We start from the raw sequence: 15293 nt of genomic DNA on the forward strand, positions 1-15293 counted from the left end.
CTAATATTCGGCCCATCAATTTGTTAACTAGTTATGCCACAGAGGCATGTAGTGCCTCATGGCTCATTGAGGTCATTAGTTCCTAGATAAGGGAAAGGTGGAGTCTCCTAATAACCTGCAGGTTGGGTGAAAAGTTACACAAGACTCAGAATATAATCAACCAAAACCACTGTATATGTACACTTGTCACTTGCACAGCGTTGGTAGCTATAATGTGTGTTTAACTAATATTTGACCCATTAATTTGTTAACTAGTTATGCCACAGAGGCATGTAGTGCCTCATGGCACATTGAGTTCATTAGTTCCTAGATAATGGAAAGGCTGAATTCTTATCAATATTGGTAGATTAGAGATAATGCCGTGAGCAGCCAAAAAGTAAATTTTAATAATAAAGAAAATGTAATAATCTTTTAAAAAAACACCAAGTTTGCAAGGAAGTATCTTGCCAAGACTGAACTGCGGGCTTTAAAACTCATTAAAAAATATCCCCAATCATGGGGAGAAGATGCAATTTAACCAAAACATTTTGCCAAAGCAGAGCAGCGACACTAGCCACATGCTCTGAGAGTGGAACTAAAAGCCAATGTTTCTGTTTAACTAATGTGGGGAAAAAATAAAAAATGTAAAGGAAAAAAAGAGATAACATTTAATTGAAACAACAAATGTATTAAGCAATGCTTTATTCTAGAATGAGACATGTTTTTGTTGCATTTTAAGATCAAACAAGTGCAGCTTGACATTTGAACAAGAAAATTATGCGTGAGAATGCAAAAAATAAATACAAAAATTACAACTTGTTTTGTACATATATATCTATGTATATAATGTATACATATAGGACACATGTCTGAACATGACCTTATTTTAAACAAGTAATTTGTGATTTTATGTGTGAGTGTAAAAAAGTTCAACTTGTTCTGTACATATATATGTATACATATAGGAAACATGTCTGCATATTACCTTATTTTAAATATGTCATTTGTGATTTTTCAGCAACAAAGCTTAAGGTAAGTCAATTCAAGATATATATATATATATATATATATATATATATCTATCTATATCCATGTTTTAATCAAATTACACATTTTAGCAAACACTGGAAATATACTACATACTTCTAAAAAAAATCTACATGTGGTTTCACTCAATGGTACCAATTTCATATATTGACCTCTACACTCACAAAGATGGATAGATTACTTCGCTAATTAGGTGTCCGTCTGTTTTAAAATGCTCAGATAGCCACAGGTCCTAACCCAGGATCTGATCCCCTGACCCCATCAAAGTGACATCAAAGGGGGGCGTGTCAACCTGTCAAAATCAATTAAGTTTGATAGAAAGTGGTGCTCTCTACTCAAGCGCTCAGGTCAGGAAGACGGATTCCTTGTTCGTACTCTATGATGTGCAGAAAAAGGATTGCCCTGATTCAAAGCAGTCCATTGCTCGTTGGATTATGCTTTCTATCCAACAGGCCTATGTGTCAGCAGCCTTACCTGTTCCTAAGTCTCTGAAGGCCCACTGTACAAGATTAGTGATCAAGATCTTGCTGGGCGGCTCCCAGTGGAGTCTCGGCCTTGAAACTATGCCCAGCTGCTACCTGGTTGGGGAAGAACACCTTTGTGAAGGTCTACAAGTTTGACACCCTGGCCAAAGAGGATAGCCAGTTTGTGCAGGCAGTGCTGCAGCGGTCTCCGCATGTTTCTGCCCATTCTGGAAGCTTTGGGACGTCCCCATCGTACTAGTTTTCCCCAATATCCTTATGGATGCTAGAGAAAATAGGATTTTTAATACCTACCGGTAAATCCTTTTCTCGTAGTCCATAAGGGATATTGGGCGCCCACCTCAGTGCGTGCACTTTTCTGCAGGTTCTTGTTCTAGAGTTACCTGTTCAGCAGTTGCTGTTTGTTGTTACCAGCCGTTGCTGGTTGTTATATGTTAGTGGTGTGCTGGTGTCTAAATCTCACCACCTTTTCTGTTATCATGTTCCTTCCCTCATATATGTCCTTTCTCCTTCGGGCACGTTTTTACCTATAAGTGCCTGTGGGAGGGGGCATAGAGGGGAGGAGCCAGCACACCCAGTTGAAGAAACTTAAAGTGCACTGGCTCCTTTGGACCCAGTCTATACCCCATTGTACTAGTTTTCCCCAATATCCCTTTTGGACTACGAGAAAAGGATTTACCGGTAGGTATTAAAATCCTATTTTTTGCACATTACACCAGGCAGAGTCCATTTTTACTCATTACGCCAGGCAGAGTCCCCTTTTTACAGATTACGCCAGGTAAAGCCCCCTTTTTACACATTATGCCAGGTAGAGAAGGCTTTTAGACATTATGCCAAGCGGAGCTCCCTTTTACACATTACGCCAGGCAAAGTCCCTTTTTACTCATTACACCAGACAGAGCCTCCTTTTTACACATTACGCAAGGTAGAGTCCCCTTTTACAAAATACGCCAGACACAGCCTACGTTTTACACATTACACCAGGTAGAGCCCCCTTTTTACACATTATGCCAGATAGAGTAATCTTTTCCCCATTATGGCAGACAGAGCCCCCTTTTACAAAGCCAGAGAGGGAGGGGGGAGGGAGAGAGTGGGAGTGTGTATTATGTTTAGTTCCGGGGCAGCAGCTTCCACCAGCCAGCAGTCCTCTTCCTGCCCTAACGCTGCAGCTCTTTGCAGCGCGGGGCAATGTGGGTGGACTGGGGGTGGGCTGGGAGAGACTTCATCTCTGCCAGAAGATGGGGGAGTAGTGGGAGCCAGGAGGTGTGAGGCGGAGTGTATGAGCTGCATCGCTGCCAGGCTATGAGGGAGTAGGAAGCCGGGCAATGCAGCTGAGCATTGATGGTGAGGTACATGGCAGGCGGACTCCACAGTGCAGAGGTAGCACGGCTGAGCGGGTGTTGCCAGTGGTCCTGTGCCAACAGTACATATGCGCTACCTCTAATAGTAATGATTGATAATTACAGGGCAAAAATCAACCCTTCATAATAAAACCTCCAATTACTAGAGACACAGTTTGATACAATATCACACTCCCGTTCTGACACAGTAACAATTATGTGACCACGCAGGTGTTACAATGTTTCTCCTTTCTGTCTAGGTCTGGCTGATAATGCAGTGAGATTTTCCCCCTTTAACTTGGCTGATGGGCCGACACTTACTTCAGTGTTCTCACCCGCAGTCATCAAAAGGTATCTTTATCGTGAGCCCAACTATCTCTGCAATCTGTGCTGAATGGCAAATACAACTTACATTAGAGTTCAGTCTCGCGTGCTCCAAAAGGTATCTTTATGGTCCCCCACTTCTTATCAGAGAAAGATGTGTAGCATAGGTCCAAAAGGAACAGCTTTATTAAACCAAACACCAGTTAAAATACAGGTATGCTAAGACAGTCACTTGCAGGGAGATGTAATGCAAAGCGTCCTTCCCGGTCTCTGTTCGTGCTGCAGCTCACGATCGGTGCCGGGCGGATAGATGTCAAACAGAGGCTTTGCCTTCCCTCGAGTGATACTTTCAGCTCCCGGTATACAGAGGCCGTTGTATACCGGGAGCTGAAAGTATCACTCGAGGGAAGGCAAAGCCGCTGTTTGACATCTATCCGCCTGGCACCGATCGTGAGCTGCAGCACGAACAGAGACCGGGAAGGACGCTTTGCATTACATCTCCCTGCAAGTGACTGTCTCAGCATACCTGTATTTTAACTGGTGTTTGGTTTTAATAAAGCTGTTCCTTTTGGACCTATGCTACACGTCTTTCTCTGATAAGAAGTGGGGGACCATAAAGATACCTTTTGGAGCACGCGAGACTGAACTCTAATATAAGTTGTATTTGCCATTCAGCACAGATTGCAGAGATAGTTGGGCTCACGATAAAGATACCTTTTGATGACTGCGGGTGAGAACACTGAAGTGTCGGCCCATCAGCCAAGTTAAAGGGGGAAAATCTCACTGCATTATCAGCCAGACCTAGACAGAAAGGAGAAACATTGTAACACCTGCGTGGTCACATAATTGTTACTGTGTCAGAACGGGAGTGTGATATTGTATCAAACTGTGTCTCTAGTAATTGGGGGTTTTATTATGAAGAAGGGTTGATTTTTGCCCTGTAATTATCAATCATTACTATTAGAGGTAGCATATATACCTGCCTTATAGAAGTGGTAATAATATACTATGTATGGTATATTCTAGCGCAGACAACCTGAACTATTTATTTTTCATGCTGTTTTAACTGCGGGTAAAGGTGTAACCCGATCAGGTTGTCAGCTGCATTGATTAGAAGCGCAGGTTGCAAACATTCCATTTTCTCACAACAGTACATATGCGCTCTGTGTTCCACCACTGAGATTCTTGGTGTCCATGCTTCTTCCACTGTAGATGGATATTACTCACTGTCTTTGAGGGCACACCAACAAATGCCGCCACTTCCTCCAGGCTATGGCCAAACTCCCGGCCAAAAACAATGGCTCACTTTTGCCACTCAGTCACGTCACATGTACGACCCATGGTTGCTCCTGGAAAAAGAAACAATATCTCAACAAATTTGTATTGTAACAATACTTCAGACATTAACAATGATCATCCAATAGTTTTAGTGTCACCATCTACACGCATGTTCACATCCCGCGTCGTTGAACTTGTTTTTCCGCATTCCTTATTATTTTGTCCAGTGTGTCTACATTGTGGGTGTAGAGGGATTCTGAATGTTAATAAAGTCAAATTGATCCATATTAATGACACTTATTCAGAGCTCCCTTACTGAGATTTAATAAAGCACATTCATGGTGGTAAAATGAACCTTGACTTAGAGGATATGGCCATTCTATTGCTAGATGATAGATGTTTTTGTACCAGGAGCACTGAGGCCAATGTGGTGCTTGCAGGATCAGTGGAACACAAACTATTTTAATCTTCTTGAGTTTGTCTCTTTAATTGTGGATTCAATAGATGCCACCTTGCTAGAAGTTAAACTGAAGGCCCCTTGAATGGAAGTGAATGGAACTGCTTCAAAGCAGAATACCATTCATCCTGGACTGTAGCTACTTTCTCTTCTATGAGAAACACTCTGGGGCAAGTGATGTTGAACAAGAGCTCGAAGATGATTAATAACGGAGATGGGACCAGTTGATACTTTGGAAAGTTGATTAACCAACCATGTTTCAGAAAAGTAAAAAATATATACCAAGTATATAGCGAGACGGGCGCTAAAATGGGATGCTCTTCTTAGCAGCTGTATATGGGAGGTAGTCAGTCTCCCGGCAAAAAAGGTTGTGGAAAAGGGAAAACAGCGCTGACAATTGAAATTATTAAAATTGAAACAATTTAATATACTAATGATACATTAAAAACATTAATATATACTCCTTGTTATTAGGCAACGGGTATGGGCATAAAAGTTCAATATATAAATAATTGACTGCTTATAAAGTGCCTGAGACTGTGTCCTTAGATTGGAGCGGACAGTTCACAATTTGGTACAAGTGGGTACGCAGATGTCCATTAATTATGGTATTACCAGCCTTGTGTTCCTCAATAGCGGGTTCGTAGCAATGGATCCTAATTGTGGCAGGATTCCATGCAATTGTAACGGTATCCCTGGTTCACAGTGCAGCTTCCTGTAGCTTATAGGAAGGTACCTGGATGATATGTTCTCCGGTAAAGTTCTACACGCTCCTAGCAAATGGAGCAAAGGTCTCCCAAGTCTCTTTCAAGTGTGGCGTTTACAGTCTCACCTTTTCAGAAAAGTCTCCACCACTTGATGTTTATAGGATTCGAGACAGGCCTCGAAGTCTGCCTGAGGTAGATCATAGATATGGAATGATAATTATTCCCAGTGATCAAAGTAACTCTGCATTCAATACCATAATTTGATTTTGTAAATGCTCAAATGAAAAATTTCTGAATTAAATCAACCACTTCAAACCAGAAATGACTGTGATCTCTCTCCCAGACAAAAACATGTAGGTATGCATCTTTAATTTCCAGGTTGTTCTCCTTTTTCATACCATTGCTACTCTCAAAATAGATTGAAGCTTTTCCATTTTAAAATTGGATCAACTGACAGGTCTGATTTCTGTACAAGAAACGGAGTAGAAAAACCTTACCCTTTTTTTTTTTTTTATTAGGACAATGTAAGGTAGACTAAATAGTTCCAACTGGAGATTTGTGTTTAACACAGTCTTTGGAATTGCAGTTACCAAGAAATAGTGGAAGAGAATGTAACCCCCTCATGATAGATACCTATCACCCAGTAGTGTATGACTTCTGCTGCTCCTGAAATAGGAGCAGGTGTCCCACTACCACAGAATAATCCAGGTGGGGATAGACCCTGTCATGTAGATTGAATTTATTCTATTTAAAGTCCAGGATGTCATCCTTGTCCTCAGTGCTTACCTGGTAACCACTTATTTGTCCACCTAAAAGGTATTAGTCTAATTTCCTCTAGATCAAATGGGGACCCAAAAACTCTGACCAGAAGGTTTAGCAGACTGGACTGGTAAAGTAGTTTCTGAAATAATGGTATCAAGATTTTAGAAAGTTATCACATTTCTTATGTACCCCGTCCTTTAGAGACACTGCACGGACTATAAGGATAATAGTAACATTAGATAAACAAGCTATTGGCGCATCCACACACAATTAATTATCCCATTTGTCCAGATCTTCCTTAGAAAATGGAAATGAAAGAGTAAACCAGCTTGGCAACTGGAAGCATCTCTAAGGCCTCTGTAAAGCTTCCTAAGAAATCCGTAACATGAGAAATCGATGGATTGTGGGCTACTTGCTGCTTCTTCTTACACTTAAGATATGAAAACACCGGACATCTGGTTAGCTGGATTCTGGAAGTCAAGTACCTGACGTATCACCAGTATTAATTCTTAAACTCTGTGGCTTCTAGGGAAATCACTATCCCAGGTAAACATATACTCCTAATCTGATTCATCAATACTCACGTTATGCCCCAGATAAAGCCAAACCACAGTCATCTATAAATTGTAATTCAAGGCAGAATAAAGAACAAAAGACTCTTGTTGAGAAACACTCTCATTCAGAGGGACTTGGAATGTTCAAATACAGGTGGCTGATAAAACAAACTATTTTATTATGCACTTGCTTTTAACATCATGGAGTTCCGTCAGAAATAATATGTTTAAAAAAAAAAAATATATAGACTAAGAAACACAATCATTAGTCAAATGCTAAATCCGTTGGTAAACGAATTTAGTATTTGACTAATGATTGTGTGTTTTTTAGGGGGACATTTACTAAGCAGTTATAAGAGCGGAGAAGTGAGCCAGTGGAGAAGTTGCCCATGGCAACCAATCAGCACTGAAGTACCATCTATAATTTGCATACTATAAAATGATACAGAGCTGCTGATTTGTTGATGGGGCAACTTCTCCACTGGCTCACTTCTCTGCTCTTATCACTGCTTAGTAAATGTCCCCCTTAGTCTATATATTTCGCTTTTTTAAAACATTATTTCTGACGGAACTCCATAATTTTAAAAGCACGTACATAATAAAATTGTTTGTTTCTCTTACGTCCTAAAGGATGCTGGGGACTTCGTAAGGACCATGGGGTATAGACGGGCTCCGCAGGAGACATGGGCACTATAAAGAACTTTTAGTATGGGTGTGCACTGGCTCCTCCCTCTATGCCCCTCCTCCAGACCTCAGTTAGATTTTGTGCCCAGAGGAGATAGGGTGCATTACAGAGGAGCTCTCCAGAGTTTCTCTGAAAAATAATTTTGTTAGGTTTTTTATTTTCAGGGAGCACTGCTGGCAACAGGCTGCCTGGATCATGGGACTGAGGAGAGAGAAGCAGACCTACTTAAATGATAGGCTCTGCTTCTTAGGCTACTGGACACCATTAGCTCCAGAGGGAGTCGGAACGCAGGTCTCACCCCGCAGTTCGTCCCAGAGCCGCGCCGCCGTCCTCCTCGCAGAGACGGAAGATAGAAGCTGGGTGAGTATAAGAAGAAAAGAAGACTTCAAGGCGGCAGAAGACTTCAGATCTTCACTGAGGTAAGCGCGCAGCGGTAACTTTGCGCGCAATTGCTCCCACACACTACACACACGGAACAGGCACTGATGGGTGCAGGGCACAGGGGGTGCCCTGGGCAGCAATAAACCTCTGGACTGGCATATAAGGGTACATTAGGCTGCGGAGGCAGTAAATGCAGAGATCCCCCGCCATTTTTTGTATATTCAAGCGGGACCGAAGCCCGCCGCTGGAGGGGGCGGAGCTTGATCCCTCAGCACTAATAGCGCCATTTTCTCCACAGAACGCTGCAGAGAAGCTGGCTCCCTGGACTCTCCCCTGCTGAACTCGGTGACAGAGGGCTGAAAAGAGAGGGGGGGCATTTTTAAGGCGCAGTGAGTGTATACACATTGATTATATATATAAAAAGCGCTATCTGGGTTTTATTCCAGTGTCAGTTGGCGCTGGGTGTGTGCTGGCATACTCTCTCCCTGTCTCTCCAAAGGGCCTTGTTGGGGAATTGTCCCCTTATAGATATATCCCTGTGTGTGTGGGGGTGTCGGTACGTGCATTTCGGCATGTCTGAAGCGGAAGGCTCGTCCAAGGAGGAGGTGGAGCAGATGAGTGGTGTGTCTCCGTCGGCAACGCTGACTCATGATTGGATGGACATGTGGCATATGTTAAATGCAAGTGTGGCCTCATTACATAAGGGACTGGACAAAGCAGAGTCCAGGGAGAAAGCAGGGAGTCAATCCACGGATTGGACTGGGTCACAGGGCCCTTCTGGGTCTCAAAAACATCCCCTATCCCAAATAGTAGACACTGATACCGACACGGATTCTGATTCCAGTGTCGACTACGATGATGCAAAATTGCACCCAAGGGTGGCAAAAAGTATTCAGTGTATGATTATTGCAATAAAAGATGTTTTGCATATCACTGATGACCCCTCTGTCCCTGACACGAGGGTGCGCATGTATAAGGAAAAGAAACCTGAGGTAACCTTTCCCCCATCTCATGAGCTTAACGAGTTATTTGAAAAAGCTTGGGAAACTCCAGATAAAAAACTGCAGATTCCCAAAAGGGTTCTTATGGCGTATCCTTTCCCTGCACAGGACAGGGTACGTTGGGAATCCTCTCCCAGTGTGGACAAGGCTTTAACACGCCTGTCCAAGAAGGTGGCGCTACCGTCTCCGGACACGGCTGCCCTCAAGGATCCTGCTGATCGCAGACAGGAGACTACTTTAAAGTCTATTTATGCGCATACAGGTGCTTTGCTCAGACGGGCAATAGCATCGGCATGGGTATGTAGCGCAGTTGCAGCATGGACAGATACCTTGTCAGCTGACCTTGATACCCTAGACAGGGATACCATTTTATTAACCTTAGCCCACATTAAAGACGCAGTCTTATATATGAGGGACGCGCAAAGAGACGTTGGGCTGCTGGGTTCCAGAGCCAATGCCATGGCTATTTCTGCGAGACGAGCTCTATGGACCCGCCAATGGACGGGTGATGCAGACTCAAAGAAGCATATGGAGGTTTTACCTTACAAGGGTGAAGTGTTGTTTGGGGAGGGGCTCGCGGACCTGGTTGCCACAGCTACCGCGGGTAAATCTACCTTTTTACCTTTTGTTCCCCAACAGCAAAAGAAAACTCCACAGTATCAGATGCAGTCCTTTCGGTCGCATAAGTCCAGAAGAGGTCGGGGCTCCTCCTTCCTTTCCAGAGGTAAGGGTAGAGGAAAGAGAACACCTGCTTCGGCTAGTTCCCAGGAGCAGAAGTCCTCCCCGACTTCTACAAAATCCACCGCATGACGCTGGGGCTCCCCTAAGGGAGTCCGCACCGGTGGGGGCACGCCTTCGACTTTTCAGCCAGATCTGGATTCTTTCAGACGTGGATCCTTGGGCGATGGAAATTGTTTCCCAAGGCTACAAGCTGGAATTCAAAGAGGTGCCCCCTCGACAATTTTTCAAGTCGGCCTTGCCAGCTTTAGCCCCGGAGAGGGAAGTAGTGTTAGCTGCCATTCAAAAGCTGTGTCAACAGCAAGTGGTGGTCAAGGTTCCCCTGGTCCAACAGGGAAAAGGGTATTATTCAACCCTGTTTGTGGTCCCGAAGCCGGATGGTTCGGTCAGACCCATTTTAAATCTAAAATCCCTAAACCTGTACTTGAAAAAGTTCAAATTCAAGATGGAATCGCTCCGAGCTGTAATATCCAGCCTGGAAGGGGGGGATTTGATGGTGTCACTAGACATAAAGGATGCATACCTTCATGTCCCCATATACCCCCCTCATCAGAAGTACCTGAGATTCGCTGTACAGGACTGTCATTACCAGTTTCAGACGTTGCCGTTTGGGCTTTCCACGGCCCCGAGGATTTTCACCAAGGTATTGGCGGAGATGAGGGTGCTTCTGCGCTTGCAGGAAGTCACAATTATCCCATACTTGGACGATCTCCTGATAAAGGCGAGATCGAGAGACCAATTGCTGAAGAGCGTGTCGCTCTCCCTGAAAGTGCTGCAACAGCACGGTTGGATTCTCAATCTGCCAAAGTCACAATTGGTTCCAACGACTCGGCTATCCTTCCTAGGCATGATTCTGGACACGTAACAAAAGAGGGTTTTTCTCCCATTGGAAAAAGCCCAGGATCTCCAGAACATGGTCAGAGACCTGCTAAAACCAAAAAGAGTGTCTGTTCATCAATGCACTCGAGTTCTGGGAAAAATGGTGGCAGCCTACGAGGCCATCCCCTTCGGCAGGTTTCATGCGAGGACTTTTCAGTGGGACCTTCTGGACAAGTGGTCCAGGTCCCATCTACAAATACATCAGAAAATAAACCTGTCCCCCAGGGCCAGGGTGTCTCTCCTGTGCTGGCTGCAGAGTGCTCACCTTCTAGAGGGTCGCAAATTCGGCATTCAAGACTGGGTTCTGGTGACCACGGACGCGAGCCTCCAAGGATGGGGAGCAGTCACACAAGGAAGAAATTTTCAGGGACTATGGTCAAGCCAGGAGGCTTGTCTACACATCAACATACTGGAATTGAGGGCCATATACAACGGCCTACGACAAGTGGAGAATCTTCTTCGCGACTTACCGGTTCTGATTCAATCAGACAACGTCACAGCCGTGGCTCATGTAAACCGCCAAGGCGGGACAAGGAGCAGAGTGGCGATGGCGGCAGCCACCAGGATTCTTCGCTTGGCGGAAAATCACGTAAGCGCTCTGTCAGCTGTCTTCATTCCGGGAGTGGACAACTGGGAAGCAGACTTCCTCAGCAGACACGATCTCCATCCGGGAGAGTGGGGACTTCATCAAGAAGTCTTTGCAGAGATAACAAGTCTTTGGGGAATTCCTCAAATAGACATGATGGCGTCACGCCTCAACAAGAAGCTTCGGAGGTATTGTTCCAGGTCACGGGACCCTCAGGCAGTAGCAGTAGACGCCCTAGTGACACCAAGGGTGTTTCAGTCGGTCTATGTATTTCCTCCTCTTCCTCTCATATCAAAAATATTGAGAATCATAAGACAAAGAGAAGTGCAGACAATACTCATTGTCCCAGATTGGCCTCGAAGGGCCTGGTACTCAGATCTTCAGCAAATGCTCACAGAAGATCCGTGGCCTCTTCCTTTCAGGGAGGACCTGTTACAGCAGGGGCCATGTGTGTTCCAAGACTTACCGTGGTTACGTTTGACGGCATGGCGGTTGAACACCGAATCCTAGCTGGGAAAGGTATTCCGGAGGAAGTCATCCCTACTCTGATAAAGGCTAGGAAGGAGGTGACGGCAAAGCATTATCACCGTATCTGGAGAAAATATGTATCTTGGTGTGAAGCCAAGAATGCTCCTACGGAAGATTTCCATCTGGGCCGGTTTCTCCACTTTCTACAGACAGGAGTGGATATGGGCCTGAAGTTAGGCTCCATTAAGGTACAGATTTCGGCCCTATCTATATTCTTTCAGAGGGATTTGGCTTCTCTCCCAGAAGTCCAGACGTTTGTGAAGGGAGTGCTGCACATCCAGCCCCCCTTTGTGCCCCCGTGGGACCTTAACGTGGTGTTAAGTTTCCTGAAATCTCACTGGTTTGAACCTCTTCAAACAGTTGAATTAAAATTTCTCCCGTGGAAGGTGGTCATGTTATTGGCCTTGGCATCTTCAAGGCGGGTGTCCGAATTGGCGGCCTTGTCCCACAAGAGCCCCTATTTGATTTTCCATGTGGATAGAGCAGAGTTGAGGACACGTCCTCAATTTTTGCCTGAAGTGGTTTCTTCATTTCATATGAACCAACCTATTGTGGTGCCTGTGGCTACGGGGGACTGGGAGGACTCCAAGTCCCTGCATGTAGTCAGGGCCTTAAAGATTTATGTAGCCAGGACGGCTAGGGTTAGGAAAACAGAGGCTCTGTTTGTCCTGTATGCAGCCAACAAGGTTGGCGCTCCTGCTTCTAAGCAGACTATTGCTCGCTGGATCTGTAACACGATTCAGCAGGCTCATTCTACGGCTGGATTGCCGTTACCAAATTCAGTAAAGGCCCATTCCACTAGGAAGGTGGGCTCTTCTTGGGCGGCTGCCCGAGGCGTCTTGGCATTACAGCTGTGCCGAGCAGCTACTTGGTCGGGTTCAAACACTTTTGCAAAATTCTACAAGTTTGATACCCTGGCTGATGAGGACCTTGCGTTTGCTCAGTCGGTGCTGCAGAGTCATCTGCACTCTCCCGCCCGGTTGGGATCTTTGGTATAAACCCCATGGTCCTTACGGAGTCCCCAGCATCCTCTAGGACGTAAGAGAAAATAAGATTTTAAATCTACCGGTAAATCTTTTTCTCCTAGTCCGTAGAGGATGCTGGGCGCCCGTCCCAGTGCGGACTACATCTGCAAGACTTGTATATAGTTGTTGCTTTCATAAGGGTTATGTTACAGTTGGAATCGGTCTTTGACTGATACTGTTTTTTGTTCATACTGTTAACTGGTTGCGTATATTCCAGGTTATATGGTATGATTGGTGTGGGCTGGTATGAATCTTGCCCTTAGATTAACAAAAATCTTTCTTCATATTGTCCATCTCCTCTGGGCACAGTTCTCTAACTGAGGTCTGGAGGAGGGGCATAGAGGGAGGAGCCAGTGCACACCCATACTAAAAGTTCTTTATAGTGCCCATGTCTCCTGCGGAGCCTGTCTATACCCCATGGTCCTTACGGAGTCCCCAGCATCCTCTATGGACTAGGAGAAAAAGATTTACCGGTAGGTTTAAAATCTTATTTTTATCAGCCAACTGTATTTGAACATTCCAAGTCCCTCTGACTGAGAGCGCTTCCCAACAAGGGTCTTTTGTTCTTTTTTCTGGCTTGAATTACTCCATATACACAGACTCAGGGGAGCACCATTGACGGTTACCTAATATACACTACATAGACAGTTTTTCTGTCACTGAGTGTATGGTTACCTGACTAAGAAATTTATTCTAAATTGAAAAGTCATTTTTTTTCAGAGGACAATGATGATAAACTTCAATATTTATCTAAACCAGTGCGGTTTCCCCCATACCACTTTCTTTCATCTATAATGTGACGACACGTGATGACACAGCCGGCGCTTTGTGTCGCACAGTGGTAAAAGACACATGGTTACTTTCCTAGCCCTGGTCCTACACATGGACTTCACCAATTGCCAATATGTTATTAGTTATATGCTAGGCAATATTGTATTGTATTGTGTGGTTATTATATTGTACAGTTATATTTTATCTGTTATATTTGGTATATGTAGTTTATTTGGTTATTATATATTCAATGTAATTGTTAACTGAATAAGTCCAGGCCAGAGTGTTAGTAACATAGTTAAATCAGTTCATTGTAATGTAAATCCCCTAGCTGTACACTCAGATGTGATTAGGATGAGTAGGATATGTAGTAAACAGGTTCTGTATAAAGATGCAGGTAATCTGATCCTGAGCACTCCATTGTGTACAAGAGTACAGACACCTCGTCTCCAGTCCTGACTGACCAGCTTGTGTGATGAATAGACAGGGGAGGGTATAACAAGAGGAGTGAGCTCTACTGGGGGGGGGGCAGAGATCTGAGAGAGAAGGTCAGAGAGTGGTAGGAGACTGGCTAAGAAGTAATGTTCTGTCAGGAGTTCCAGGAGGGAATTGTCGTGTAGAATTGGATTACAGAAGTGTGCTGAGCTGTTTATAACCCATTCTGTTTAATAAACCACTGTTAGTTTTTCATCTACCACCATGACTGAGTGATTTTGAACCGAGTATCCTCACATTTATTCCCTCCCCCTACTTTCTAGGCCTGTGTCCTAAGTAGCTGAAGCTTGCTGAGCGCAGTGATGCTCTCCTACATCAGACAGTCTGTGCCCCGTCATAACAATGACTGGCTGGTTTCTCTAGTGGGTCTGGTGGTTTAATGAATAGCATTGTACAGCTTGTAGGGAGCCCACCAGCGTCCCATGTCCAAAGTCTGTGGTAATTGTCATGAGGCTTGTGTGGGAATTTCTTTCCCTGGTCTGGTGGGTGTGTGGCCCACAGTACATAAATCAATACAGTCTTACCAGGGTCCGGTGGAAACGTGATCAGCAGTCCATAGTTCTTGTATTCCCCCCCGGTGTCCAATCCAAATACATTAATCAAAGTCCCTTTTGTAGACAGCCGCTGGGTTGGGGTAACAGCATGTGCAACAGTGTAATTCAGTAAGTCCAATAACTGTGCCTGGGGACTTAATAATTCCCCTACACCCAACTGGGTAACCTCAAATTTCAGATAGTCACAGTTTTCCTCCATAAACAAAATCTGATCTCTGGGGCCCTCACTCTCCCTCCCCAACAATGTATTCCCTGGGAACCCCACTGCCATCACCTCTGGTGCATCAGGACAGTGGCTTGCCTCCCCCAAACAAGAACCACGGGTATGGTAATTGTCAGGGCACAATGGGGATTCCTTCATGCCAGGAGTTTCTTCTGTGCTATCCTGGGTAAATGCTTCCTCCAGCCTGGCTGGCTTGGTAACTTGTGGGATCCTACTCTGAGTCTTGTATGCTTTGGCCTGGAGTACAATCTGCTCAGTTTCCTTGTGTGTACCCACCAACTCGACCATGGTTGTACTGGAACATGGATGTAGGTTCACAGGGACAGTGGCATTACCTTCTCCATTCACTGCTACATGTCCTGGCTGAACACCATTGTCCTGGTTAGAGTCAGTCATTTCACCTTGCACACAATGCCAGTTCAAAACACATTCAGGTGCCTTAGAGTAGAGCAACATGTTCCCTTCCAGTTCCTGAGCTGATGCTATTTTCACCATGT

At 44.7% G+C, this 15293-nt stretch overlaps 1 long non-coding RNA gene across 1 annotated transcript in view; it reads left to right on the forward strand.

Annotated features, from left to right (window-relative positions):
• Positions 1-15293, forward strand: part of LOC134935525 (uncharacterized) — a 115209-nt gene that overhangs the window by 44838 nt on the left and 55078 nt on the right. The window contains exon 2 of the long non-coding RNA XR_010180223.1: positions 6668-6922. This is a non-coding gene — a long non-coding RNA (uncharacterized LOC134935525). The remainder of the gene's footprint in view (positions 1-6667; positions 6923-15293) is intronic.

The sequence above is a fragment of the Pseudophryne corroboree genome, chromosome 6 (assembly GCF_028390025.1).
Source record: "Pseudophryne corroboree isolate aPseCor3 chromosome 6, aPseCor3.hap2, whole genome shotgun sequence".
In the NCBI taxonomy this organism is placed as follows: domain Eukaryota; kingdom Metazoa; phylum Chordata; class Amphibia; order Anura; family Myobatrachidae; genus Pseudophryne; species Pseudophryne corroboree.